Source organism: Drosophila obscura, unplaced genomic scaffold (genome assembly GCF_018151105.1).
Source record: "Drosophila obscura isolate BZ-5 IFL unplaced genomic scaffold, ASM1815110v1 contig_186, whole genome shotgun sequence".
Lineage (NCBI taxonomy): Eukaryota > Metazoa > Arthropoda > Insecta > Diptera > Drosophilidae > Drosophila > Drosophila obscura.
This window is the reverse complement of record NW_024542774.1, coordinates 583,967-598,666: the sequence shown is the minus strand read 5'-3', so window position 1 is coordinate 598,666 and position 14,700 is coordinate 583,967.

The following is a 14,700-nucleotide window of genomic DNA, read 5'->3' as shown; positions in this document are numbered from 1 at the left end:
TTGTTTAAACAAATTACTTGAATGCCGGCAGTTATGAGCACCGAATATGCGTGATTTATGGTAGATCCTTGCATGTCCTTGCTGCTCTGTTGAGTTTATCAAGCCAGTTGATTGCTGGCGGGGGCACTGCATAATGGGGCGACACCGACAACTCCTAACAAATGCAGAGGCATGCGCGGCTTACCCAAAAGCCCACGAGGCAATTAGCGGGAATCATGAAGCTGTCTCAGATATCAACACACACACACACACATCCCCCTATGGATACACAGAGACTGGCACTAGCCAAGTGGGGGTTGGGGCAGGGCAGAGCCTGGTTGTTGGCTGCTGTCTGCTGCTAGCGAAGCTTTCATCCCCTTTGCATACGCATACGCACAGCTTAATCGTCTGCCACATGGGGTAAGTAGCAGCAGCAGCAGCAGCAGGCGGAGGCAGTAGGAGGTAGGAGGCATGAGCAGTCTCCGTTTCTCCGTCTGGGTGCTTCGCATTTATGAACTTATTTGCTTTAAAGTAAATATTTTCCCTTTACTTATTTCCGGCTATGTGGGGATGCTGCAGAGTGAAAGGGTTTGGGGGCTTCGGGCATGCCTAGGGGTGTAGCGGGTGTAGCGGGTTGGCTGGTGGGACTTTAGGGATTTGGTGTTAAAAAGGTTTTTCACTTTTAAATTGATATAAAAGCAACAAAAGTATGCCAAGGCATGGACTTTACTTTCCAGTCCACTTTGCCAAACACTCTCGCTGTCTTTCTTCCTCTCTCTCTCTCTCTCTCTCCGTCTTGCATTATTACCATCTGTGCATTTCCTAAGCAGCTTTGTGTTTATGAGCCGCTTTTCCGGCCACTTCAACCCCAACGCTTGGTGGCTCTGCGGCTTCTGTGTCGAATGTTGCAAGGTTCTACGTTCTCCGTTCTACGTTCTAGGGAGAACCTCTCAAAAACAATTGTGATAGCAGCTGAGTATAGACGGGAGGGGCCGTGGGGGCGGACAGATGCTGCGCAGATGTGTTGGTAAATGTCAGATATGTGTCGTCACTTGTAGTTTGCCCCACCGATTGTTGCTGCTGCTGCTGCTTCCCGTTTCGCCACCCCCAAAGAACAACTTGCGCCATGTGCAACCTGCACCGTGCACCCCTGCAACAAGGTCTGGTGGGGGGGGAGCTGCGAAAACTTTTTGTACAATGTGTGGCAGGCAGCACCTAAGAAATAGGAATCTTTGCTGACTTCCCCCCCTGACTGCCCCGGACTACGAGTAGACACAAGATGCCATTTCGTGGGTGCGCCACACAACAATACACTGAAGAAAAATAAAATTAAAGGCCATTGCCTTTGTCCCCACATTTTTATCCATTGAAAATGGCAACAATTCCCCGCAAATTTTCCCCTGTTTAAAAGGGAAAATATAATTGCATTATATTACAATGCTTGAAGGGCCGCCCCCTTTTTTTCTGGCAGTGCAGCAACAAGGAGAATTAAGTGAAATGGGAGAGTAAGCAAGTTAGTAGCCAGCTCCCAAAAACGCAAGTTCTGTGTGGGGAAAGGAACGGAACGGAGCAAAGGAAAGGAAAGGAAAGAAGCACGTTTCATGCATTTTCACTTTGTAAAACATTTCTGATGTGTACGTGTGCGGAGGGGGGTGGCACTGGCCGGGTGGAGTAGCCCAAAATTCTATTTAAAGTTTGATTAGCCGCACACCACACACACAGCACTCCCCTTGCCGACCTGCCCCCTCCTCCCGACTACATGTGTACACAAATAATTAAGCAGACGCATACGAAGATAATTTACCGCCAGCGAGAAGACAAGGTCCTCACGACACACCTGGCGGGCAGAGCAAAGGCCCCAAAAGAGAGAAAGAGAAAGGGAGAGAGGGAGAGTGTGTGTGTGTGTGTGTGGGTGGGGGGGGGGAGGTACTGTAGAGAGCTGTAATTAATTTTGGGCCGCTTTGCAATTAATTTCTCAAATGCAATTATGAGCAATCCTTTCAGTGCCCAAAAGGCTGTGTGTGTGGGGTGTGTGTGTGTGTGTGTGTGTGTGTGTGTGGGGTGTGACCTTGTTGGCCAAATGATTATTCTCTTTGCACTTTCACTCAATGTTCGTCCATCGTTTGGCCATAATTTGTAGAGCAATCAGCCAGCCCTCTGCATCAATCTATTCATCTATCCATCCCCATGCCTCTCTTTGTATCTCCATCTGCAGCACACTTGAGGAGGGCTGCATGCTGACGAGTGGGTGGCTTTGGGTAGCCACATGCCATGTCTGTGTCAATGCCCAGCTGTGCCAAGAGAAATGCCTGGAAAATGTCAGAGCATCACCACCACCACCCATGGCGGACAAAAAAACCAAAAATGTAAGCCACAAAAATACTTGACAATTTGTTTGCAATACATTTTCCGCTTCAAACTGCGGAGCCTCCACATGTGCTTCCCCTCTTGGGCCATTTGCTGCAGCATCAGCATTTTTGCTCAGCTCGATAATTTTTTGTTTTGTTTTCTTTTTTCGTTTTGGCTCGAATTTGTCTTGGATGCCGATGCCGACGCCGATGCTCAAGTGAAACTTCTATTATGGCTGCAAAAAGCAATACCAGAAGACAGGGGACAAGGAACAAGAGAGGGAGAGAGAGAGAGAGAGAGAGAGGAATAAAGAGGGGGAAAAGCTATAAGTTCATAAAACAATTGGCTCCATTTGCTCTGATTTTCATTGCCTGCCATTTTGTGTGACCTGCGATGACCAGAAGCCCTCGGGCTTGGGCTCATGATCGAGCTGGAACTGGAGCTAGGAAGCTGGGACTCGGACTGTGTGTGCGTCTGTATTTGTGCGCCCAAAGATGACCCCAGCTCGCCTTCCAGTGACACATGGTGGAGCTGCCGCTGCCCTGCCTCTGCCGCTTCAGTGATTGAAACTGGGGGGCTAGACATGGAGCTGCTGATGCTGTGGAGCTGCCGCTGTGCACTTGGACCTTAATTGGTTTGTTTATATTGTCGCCGTCCTCCCCAGCCCGGGGGCAGATGCAATCAATTGCACACAATGCTGGCAATTACTTCACCCCTAACACCCAACCCCCCAACACCGCATGCGAACGAAAACACTCTCATATAATTAATAATTTTTGCCTCTTTTATGCTTGGGTAATTGCCCAGGCATTTGTAGGCAATTTACCATTTACCAAATGATAACCAGACATCAGCAGGAGCAGCAGTAGAGGCAGCAGCAGCAGCAGGAGCAGGAGCAGGACGAACATCAACTACACTCCGGAGTGCACTCCACTCCATGCCACATCCATCGCATCGTATCGAATGCGGTTCTAGTTTGTCTGTCTCCACCCCCCCACCACCCAGTGCCTGGCCCCACAAATCGTTTACTTGCCACATGAAAACGTACCAACATTTTCATGGCTTCGACTTCATTGCATATTCAGTTTGCTGCAGATGCCACATTTGACTCCCAGCCACTTCAATGCTCTCGCAATGTGTGTGCAGGTGAGGGCGAGGACTGAGGGCTGAATGTGCGGTTGTGTGGAATTGCCAATTGCAATCCAACATTACATGCACATATAGACACAGGTGGTAATAACTGTGCCTGGGTGCTGGCTGCGTTTGAGGGGGCTGGATTAGAAGCTCGCTCTAATTAGCAGGAAATGTTACCCGTCAAAGCCCCACCCGTGCGAGCTGTAAGCAAAGCATTAAGCTCAAGTGGAGCGCAGAGCAAGTGCCGCTGAGTAATTAATAATTGGCCAGCTCTCAAAAGGTGCCGAAAGCTTCTTGTTTGCCAGCTCCAAAGAACCAAATCTCCGCTTGTCTGCTGCATATAGTATAAGCCAGCCACCAGGGGGACACAAAGAGCGTGGACTAAGAGTGATTTGAGCAACCAAATGAGCTGTTTATGCAGATGTCTGTATATCAAATTAAAAGCCATAAAAACAAGCCCAGTGGACAGTTTTTATGGGCTGACCTTCAGGGCCAAGAGAAGCGAAGCCAAGCCAAGCCAAGCCAAAACATCCCCAAATGAACTGAATTTGATGGCCATGCATAAATCTGCTCTAATTGCAAGGACATCAACGGAGGAGTCGTCTCTGTCCACTTCATATTTCAACGAGTCCACTAATTGAGCCACAGGCAGCCACAACACCTCCCCCCTTGAGTCATTGTCTGAATGTGGATCTGAATTTGGGATTTTTGATGTGTGTGTGGAGTATCCCACTGTAATGTAACAGGTTTTTATGCACTACGTGCCCAGGCAAAAGTTGTGTGAAAGAAACTGCCATAACTTCCATGGCATGGATGGTTATAAAATAACAATTGCTCCTCCTGCTCCTCCAACCTCAACCAACACCCCTCAAGGGGTTCTTCGGGAGACTGGTTGCTGACTGCTGACTGCTGTCGGCCTATATCAAATAATTACCGGAACTTGAACGTATAACCAACAGTTTCCGTGGCGGGGAAAACTGCGACATGCACGGCGATTGGGGCAGCTGGGCAGGTGTGGGCGGAAATATGGGGCAGAACAGGACACACACACACACACGGGTGGTAGAGTGCGGGGCTGTGGGGCTGCTGCAGGCCATGCATACATGTCCGTTTATAATAATTCACATGCAATGAAAATGTCAATAATTGTTGTACCCATAGCTGAACGAAATTTATGTTCATAAATAATTTTCACATTTAAGGGCACGTTTCCGAATCATTGCAGTTACTTTTTTATGCCACATATGACACAGTTATACATACACATACACACATACATATATATATGTGTATGTATGTATGTATGTGTTCAGTGGATGAATACTTTTGGTGTGTGCAAATTATGCAAATGTCTGGGCCATTAGCATAAAGTGATTTTGATGAGCCACCACACACCAGAAGTGTGGACTTTATGCCTCGCTGCCTGCACACACCCTCCTGGACACTGATTAGGGTTATAGTCAGGGCTAGAATGGATTCACTCCCCTTCCCTATCCCCCAATCCGCCCATCCGCCTGCCACCCCCTGTCCACCCCATCCACCGGTGTTTTGTTGTGTGTGTTTATTGGAGGTTCTGGCCAAAAAGCAGTTTTCATGGTCAACAAACATTTCTCACGAAGGACTTCGCTTCGCTCTCGCAATTCAGCAATTCGATTTTTCACTGGCGTATAAGAGTGAGTGCGGCAGTAGAAGAGTGCCACTTTGGGGCACTTTTGAGTGTAACTTTTGTTTTGGCTTCGAGTCGTCCATGACGTCAGTGCCTAATCGAGGACATCCACGGCTTCCCTGTTCCCTTGTTGCCTGTTGCCCGGCCAAAGGGATAACATGACAAACCAGCTACGTGCATAAATTATATTTCATATCCCTCCCCCCCAGGTGTGTGCCCCCATCGCCCATACGACTATGATGGATGAATATATTTTGTGGTGGAAGTGGCAGTCATCGGATGACGATGATGATGTTCCCGTTGCGAGGAAGGCGGCTCCGCAGAGGCGTTGTGGGGCATACGTTGGGGCGTTTAAAATGAAAATGCAATAAGTTAATGATATCAACAGTGGGGCCAGGCTATAACATACTCGAACACCACACCCCACAGCCCAGCGCCCATCCTAATCCTGGCTAAGTGTTTTGCGTGGTGGCAGTCTCCTAATGAACGTAAAACTAATACCCAGACCCAGAGAACCATTTTGCGACATTAAAAGCTCTCCTGGCAGCAAACAGAATTGAGGGTAGTAGTGTTAGTGGGCAGAAGGACTTGTTACACACAACGATAAGGACCTCAGCTCGACTAAATTGTCAACCCATGCACAAATGTCCGAACCACCGATCCACTTACTTCTGCTGCTCACCAGCTGTTGTCATTCTGCTCTACGTTTTTGTTTTGTTTTGACAATAATTGTTTGTCCGCTGCTCAATTCCACTTTCGAGTATTTGGCACATTTTTCCCATGGCAGGAGCTCCACTCCGATCTGTCCTGCTCCGCTCTGTCCTGCTCTCTTCAGTTGAGTGTGTCAGGCTTTGTTAACTCATTGGTTTTGGGTCCTGGAAACGGTCTAACAAGATTTATATGCAACACCAGCAACGCATACAGTCGCAACAAAAAAAAAAAAAAATTACACAATTTCAATTGGCAGTTTTTTTTTTGTTTTTTGGGTGGAATCCAATGCAATTTAATGGGATAATGTTGCGGTTAGCCCTACAAATTGGATCTCTCGTAATACCTTAGAGTTACAATTAGACATGACGTTTGTCTGCCGTGCATTTTTGTTGCTTTCTGCCGTCTGCAGCGCGTGGCCCAGTGACACCGCCCTCGGCCATGCATCATCTGTCATACAGACGGCATTCCATCCATCCAGCCAGCCAGTCCGCTCAGTTCGTTCAGTGATGGAATAGGGAGACAAACGCTAATTGCATTTCAATAAACTGCACTGTACTCCAGATCCGAAACCGAACCGAAACGATCTGATGTGTGGCGTGGTGTGGTGGGGTGTGGGGTGGCCAGATAATGGACTTAAATGGCCGAATAATTAACTATGACAAAAGCGGCACGGCAGATGCCACACAGCGCACGGCGCGCGGCTCACGGTTACGGATTACGTATACGAGTAGGAGAGGGTAGACAGGAGACAGGACAGGACGTGGGAACACAAGTTATGCCACAGGGGGGGCGTTACGAAACGTCACACATCTGTTTTTATGCGAGGCAAAATTCGCACTTCTAATTCGGTACACTGAGGGAAAAGCATTCCTCTGCCACTCCCACTGGTTCCATTGTTCCATCTGCTGTAGAAATACCCATAGAATTCGCTTCCATTCTGCTATTTCTGCTATTTAATCTATGAAATGTTCCGACTTTAAATAGTTGGGGATTCCAGTGCACATTCCCTGTCGAATGTATTGGCGCAGCAATCGAGTTAGGAGGCAAACGCAGCCTGACAGCTGACATTTGACGTGGGATGCCCACAAACCAACCAACCAACCAACCAACCAACCAACCAATCACGCGAATGGGTGTCTGAATAGCCGCAAGGTGAGACAAGGCCACGAGGGACAGGATGTAAATTGGCTTGGGGACATATGTACATACAAACATATGTACATTTGTACATATGTAAATACATAAATTTGTAATCGACTCGACTCGTCGGTGGCATCAACAAAGAAAAGGTTGGGGCAGTGGCAGTGGCAGTACGAAACGAAGCGAAACCCAAGACGAAACGGGTACGAGTACGAGTACGAGTATGTGTGCGACACATGTCAGGAGAGGAATGCAAATTGCCGACATTTTCGTAATCAAATTTGTTGCACTTTTGGCGCAACGCGAACCTCGAGATACTTGCCACAACTTGCAAGCGGATTTTTTCTTCTTATTTGTTTGTGTGCAGCACAACTTTCTAGAAGAGATCGATGCAACAATGGATAAAAGCGGAATACGAATCATATTTTATATAGTACTTTCATCAGGATATTGTGGCAAACTGACTGCTGCTGCTGCCGCTGCTGCTGGCTTAATTTGTGGCTCTGTGTGCGGCTTCTACCTGATGAAATTTTGAAGTATATAAAACAGAAATTAAACATGAAAGCACGGATGGAGGAGAGAAAGCTTCAGAGATTTAATGGTGCGGAATGCTTGTGGAGAACTGCAAGCAATAAATTACAGTTTATGGCAGACGGGCGGCCAAAGGTCATCGGTAATTGAGAACACAGTGCACACATCCTTCACAGATCGTTCGGGATATCCAATCATAAATGTATAGTCAAGTATGTATGTATGTCTGCTACGCTATAAAGCCAAAGGAAAACTCAACCGCAGAATAAACAAATAAATAATTACATCATTCGATTTTGATAGAGAGCACAAATCGAGCAAATATCTAAGCCGGAAGACTGGAGTTTAATAATAAACCGAATGATTGGTTTTCCCTCACTAGCCTCCATGAGTGTGTGTTTGTATGTGTATCCTGGACGGGGATAGTGTGCGTGCGTGGTGTGTGTGTGTTTTAGAAAATTCTCGCAAATTATTCGTGTAGAAAAGTGGCAACATATTTGAAAAGTTTTCCAATCAATGCCAGAGCTATTAATAATTTATTGGCTCTGGCTTCTTTAAACTCTGGCACCCATTTACGGGTCCATTTTTGGCGGGGCAGGGCCTTGAAGCGGCAAGGCGGCAACTGGGACCCCTCCACAAAGGGTAGGACCTGTAGCAGTACGCCAATAAATGTGTCTGTGTGCGTGTGTGTGTGTGTGTTTTTGTTTTAGTGTTTGGCTATAACGTCAATCCCAACTTTGGTAATTTCAATATAAATTAGGTTTATGTACTACTATTTGGACAGGGTGGAGGCAAGTGAGCAGAATAACGATAAAAGAGAAAAAAGGAAGAACTCAGGAAGTATGTAAATATATGTAATACATATATGTATGTATGTATGTACATACGCACAAGTAGCTACGTAAATCAATGAAATTTCTGTACCATGGATGGGGTTCAGAATGATAGAATATTTCGTAGATGGCATATGTACATACATACTCGTATGTTCTCACCTTCTAAAAATGTTGCTTTTGGTATAAAACAATAGAATGAAAGATTCAGTCCGATAGCAATACGTTCAGATGTGAAGACTTGAGCTCAAAGTTAAAAAATTCGCTATTTAGACTGGGGCTCGTTTGGCAGCTTAAGCTTATATCGCTCTGATCGGAATACGTATTTGTATGTTCCAGAATATAACAATATAATGCCTCTTCGAATATTTCAGAATGTTTCTCAATTGGATTATATTAAAGCCCACAAAAATTAGTTAAAACTTGACGTTTGTACAACCAGCGAACAAATAAAAGGCGCTCCCTGATATCTGATGCATTTGTGACTTATTTCCTTTTCGCAAGTGTTATCCTACGTCTTATTTTTATTTCTTGTTGTCGCCAAATCAATTTCAAACAAAAGTTCATACTAAGTTTTTTTTTTCATATTTCATATACGTAGATACAAATGATTTGTAGTATCACACGTTTTGTAACGCTTTTTCGGTGATATTAACCAAACGGCAGAAAATATAAGATTAAATTTAAAGAAAAAGACTTTTCACAACAAAACGAACTACAAACTAATAACAAAACCAACATCGTAGCAACAATTTTGTAGTTGCACATGTGCGAGAGCGAGTGTGTCTTTATTTGAGTTTTTTCCAACAATAACGCCAGCAGCAGAAATAGCTCTGTCAGTGGCAGTGGCATAGATGGCAGCTGTGGCACTGCCATTGGCAGGCTGCATGGCAGTTATTCAATTAAAAAATACCCTCGACAACTTTATCCGATATTAAAAAAAAAAAGAGCAGCAAAAACCCCGCTCAAAATTCGCTTCAATAAAAACAAAAAGCAAATTGTGTTAGGGACACAAGGCCCTAAGGCTGGGGGGGAGGGAATGGATTAGGGGAATGGGCCTATCCGTACATAACAGCATGAAATTCTATTGTGAATGTAGGTGCACTGTAGCTGTACGCTATAGATCCATGGAGTGTTCTATTGTAAGTAATACTGATTAGATTCCAGCCGAGTTCTAAGTTCTGAATTCCCCCACCCACCCATAGATCAGGGGTGCCCAAAATCAGCTTACGGCAGAGCCCTCACCAATACTCCCAAACAAAAACACAAATACAAATAAGGGAACAGTGCAAACTCGAAGAAAAGACAGCAAAAAAAATCATAACAAATGTCGGGCTAACACCAATCAGAGAAGAGACAAAACCCGGCTTTTGCTGGACGGATCGCATACACACAAAGATGTTTGCATGTGTTGGGCTTTCGGTATGCTGGTGCACAGCACAAACTGTGTATGCATACAAGAATTGGGAGAAAGAGCTAGCAGGGCAATGGGCCTGGGCATCGCTGCCATAGATATTAGCCAATTAATTTTAATCTGTCCATTGTTGCTGCAATTCTTCCTCTGAACACCGCCAAGGTGGTGGCATAGTGGACGTGGGTTAAGTCCACTATGGACTGCATTGACTGCATTTTGTGTGCCTTTTCCTGTATTCCTGCTGCTTTGGAATTAAGTGCAGCATCTTGGTTACTGGTTCTGCCTGGAAATTTTGGGTTTTATGCTTGCCACGCCCTCGCCAGAGCCTCAAATGCCGAGTGAACTTGCTGATAGCCGAACATCTTGGTGCCGTGCCATGCCCCACATCCCCTACCGATGCACTGCTGCACTCTGTTGCCAATTGTTGCCATTTCCCCCCCATCCAATACATTGAAGCGTCCGTTTCCAGCGTTTGCCGGAAGTTTGCTCCGCTTGGCTGGGATTACATTTTCCTGCTGCCTTGCCTTGCCTTTCCTTGCCTTCCTTGCCTTGCCCTGCATCGTCTTCTGTTCATGGTTTCTGTTTTGTCCAGAGACACACATTCTGTGAGTAAGACCAGAGTAACAGCAAAGGAGGCAGGGCAGCAGGAACATCTCCACTGAGCTGTCCACCCATCCCCCATAGCCGTCCCCATACCCCCACTCCCAATGCTCTCTCTCGTTCCACGACTGTTATGTAAATGCATTTTCATGTTTCTGCTCTGGCTTATCCTTAAAGTCTATAAATACGAGCAGCCTCAGTTCTCTCGCATTGAGAAACTAAAATAAAATGAAGAATTTCTTTCATTTTATTCTTTTACTCTTGAACAGAACAATTCCTTGACATTCTTTGCTCCGATCCGATTGATGCTGCCGCTTGTGAATACCCCTTGAAAGGGTTACTTGACTTATCCAACGATATCTTTGGCTGTATCCTTAGACAAGTCACAACTTCCATGGGGCTCGTACAATTTTTTTATGTTTTATTTTTTGTTTCCAAGGGTATCTATGGCCTCGGCTCTTATTTTCCCTTCTGGTTTCGAGCTTCATTTATTTCTGTCTGCTGTTTAGCCTTGGCATATACGAGTGTGTGTGTGTGTGTGTGTGTGTGTGTGAGAGAAAGTGCCAATAAAAATATACAAATTTGCACATAAAATTTGTTCAATTTTATGGCACAAAAATGAGACAAGCCTCAGCCTGAACGAAAGCCCATGGATGGTCTGTCTCGCCCCCATGCTTTGTCCTGCATACAAATCCATGGGAATACTTAAATTCGTTGGAAATCCTCTGCCATTGGCTGCAATCCGAACGATTAAAGCCTGTGTTCATTAGCATGCGACGCGTTAGTTTCTGGAATTTTCCACTCTGGGACCACTCTCTCTCTCTCTCTGTCGCTCTGGCCCATCCCGAATGGGGGCTGACGTCAGCAAATGAAATTATTTTTAATGCGTTTGCAAATGCACTTAAACGCAGGCGAACCAGCCACGTCCATCCACCAGCCACCATCCACCATCCATGTCCAGCCACCCACGGGCACAATCATAAATTGTTAATTAATGCGTGCAAGCGTGCCCCATGGTGCTAGCGACTGTGGATTGAACTGTGCATTTGTGGAGCGAGCAGGGACATTCGCCTAAAGGTCACATGGCCGTCATCTAGGGGTCAAAGCGGGTTAGGTGCAGACTGAATGCCACATCCTGCGGCAGCATCAGCAACAGCAGCCGCAGCCGCAGCAAGCGGATTGAGGCGCCTCAGATGCAAATGGAAGGCAAACACTTGAAGCCGCAATATGAAAGAGAGAGCCAAAGGAGCAGGACAGCTCGTGAGGGTGTTGGGGGGGGAGGGTAATGATGTTATGTGGTGCGGCATGATGTATGCCACAGTTTGCCACGTTGAAAATCCTGCTAGTTAGCGGTGCAGCAGCAGCAGTTGTGGGGGGAGGGGAGGGGGGGGAAACTTCTTTCCGCAAACACATTTTAACCTAATTTACAGTTAAACATTAAATATGTACAGCACGTAAGTTTCTGTGTGAACGCGTTTCTCTCCGTTCCCTCTCCCACCCCATCCCCCCCCACCTCTTGCCTCCAGCACAGCCCTACCCCTTCAACCCTTCCGCTCCCACCCTCACACTCACTCTCCTCCGTGTGCCATGCGGTCGGTTTGTCTGTAAAAGGGTTTTTACGGTGCCTCTTGGTCAGGGCTCTCTCTCTCCCACTCTCTCTCTGTGTGTGTGTGCGTGTGCAAAAAAGTTACCTTTATTAAATTGCCAATCGAGGCATGTAACTGTAAATTTGCATTGTGATGGTAACAGAGTAGCGCTGACTGGAGGAGTGAGCGTGGGGGAGGGCGAAGTACTACTACATATAGTGACAGGGAGCGGGAGAGAGAAAATGTTGCTTAGGCAGCAGCCACATAGCATCAGAATCTCAATCTGAATCAGAATCCTGGAAGCCCCCCCAGTAGGCAGGCAAAGCCATACACATTTTCCATACGCACTGTTGCACGCACTCGAAAATGTAGGCAGAGCCATGAGCCAGAGATGTCTAAGGGTATGAGCTGGGGGCGAAAGGGAAGATGGTGGGGGATGGGATAGAAGAAAGAGCTATTGGCTGAGAGTGTGTGTGAATTAAGTAGCAGAAGGGGCAGGGGCACAGCAGCCCCTAATCAAAATTACATATGCAAAAAGTTAGCAATCACGTTCGATGCTAATCAATTATTTGCCACTCAGGCTCAGAGCCACGCCCAAGCCCACGCCCACTAATGCAGAGAGCCCCATATGCTATGGGTAGGCTGTAGTATTACATATAATATTTATGAGTCTACTGAGTCTCTGTTCTCTGGGTCGTAATTAGCAGGAATCAACTCATCATCGGAAGCAGCAGGCCAAAAGACCCAAAAGACGTGCGGAATTGTGCCAGGGAAGTTAGCCCAAAAACACACTGTACAAAGAATTGTTACTTTATATACCCTTGCTTTATGAACCCTTGGAAAATGTATCAGTAAAGATGCCAAATATATGTATAAGGGTTATGGTAAGACTGTCTGTCACTTGTCCTTGTCACTTGTGCTCAACTAGGGATAGTTTTAATGACAGATCTGCAGCTGTATCACACTTAAATGTAAGCAAAATCGCAGTACCCACTGCAAGGGTTATGCCCCAAAGTCCAAAGAGAAAGATCAAAAGCAGAGTAGAGGCAGAATCAACTGGCCCAAGGAGGCAGGGGATGCATAAGAAGAACAATTGACCCTTGGTGGCGACCACTCCTCTAGCCCTTTCCCCAGGTACAGGCATGCACGTAAGTAAGTGCCCTGAACCAACGCTGGTTCTGGTTCTGGTGATGGCTGGTCCTTGGTCCTGGCACCACTACAATTCCCGTAATGCGAGCAGTCCAAGTGGCAAAGCGTAAAGCCAATGATGTGAAGTAAGTGTGTGCCTGGTTTATTGAATTTCATGGCTTCGGCTTGCCTGCCCACGAGCTGCTGGCTGCTTGCTGCTGCTGCTGCATAAAAATATAAATATGAAGCATGATCGAGACGGGGCACTGGTGTGTGGCTTTTGGGCGTTCTGGCCTGAACCAAGTGGTCACCAAATCGCCTTCATGGCCGAAAGATTTACGCGTATTTGCGTAGTAGGAAATTTAGCAACAAATGATGAAGAGCCGCCGCCACCTGCCCTTGCCACACAGAACAGCGGAACGGGGGAGGGGCGAGGGTGGGTTGCAGCCCTTTAGGTGACACTCAGCCCCCTTTTCCATGTCAACTTAGGCGGCACTCAAGTGCAACTTGAAAAGTTTCCAATAAAGAAACAACAAAAAAAGAGCCAAGCAAATGTATCGCTTCTGAGTTTGTTCCACCACAGCCCCCACCCCAGCTGCCCCCACCAAGGTATATGCCTGCCCTTGGCCGGTCCTCCCGTCTTTGTGGGCGTGTGCTGTGGTAGAGGCGGAGGCGTCACCGTCGTGCGTAGCACATTTTCCGCATCAATGCGCGTTTATTTTACGGCTAAAGCCTTTCCGAATGAATGAATGAGCACTTCGAAGCAGAAAAAAAGGCAGCTACCTGCCACCCACCACCCACCACCCCTCGAAACGTGCCACCAAACTAAAGTAGCTTACGCCACTGTGTGGGGCGGCTCGTTTTGCTCTTGTTTCTGTTTTTTTAGCTTTTTTTTTGTCTTTCCGAAGCATGAAATAAATACAAAAAAAAAAGAACAGAAAGCTTAGAAGCAGAGACAAAAGAAAAAATGAGAGAGATGCACATTTCCTTGAAAAAAAAAAACAAAACAACAAACAAGGAAAATAAAAGACGGATATGTGTATACGGAAAAAAAAAAACATATTTACTTATTTCCGGTCTCAGTTTTTGTCTTGCACATATCATGATATTCTATACAACTGAATTAAAGAGAAGCCCTATCTATTGCTTTCCGACAATTGAGCAATTTATTGGCACAACAATTCTCTGAAGGTATCCATATCCATCCATATCCATATCTCAGCTTCAATTAATTAATTAAACAAGCCCCAAAGCTATGCTATAAATGCATAGGTATGCGTATGCGTATCATTGAAATCTCAATCCTTAATTTATCAATGTCTTTCCTATTGGTGAGAAATTGTATGCATTGAATCGAATTCAAATGCGTCCATCAAAGGCCATCAACTTTGAGAGAATTTGCTTGAATTTTAATCACCAATTTAATAGAGCATTGTGTGGCATGAGAAGCTCAGATAATGTTTATGAAATTAGATTAGCTTACAAATCGAATTAAATAAGCGAATGAACAGTGGAATGAACAGTGGAGTGAACAGTGAATGTGGCAGTGAATTGTGGCCATATCCAGCAGCCATAAACACGACCTACTTGTGCGTTTTTCAACTTGACTGCACCACAACAAAAAAAAAA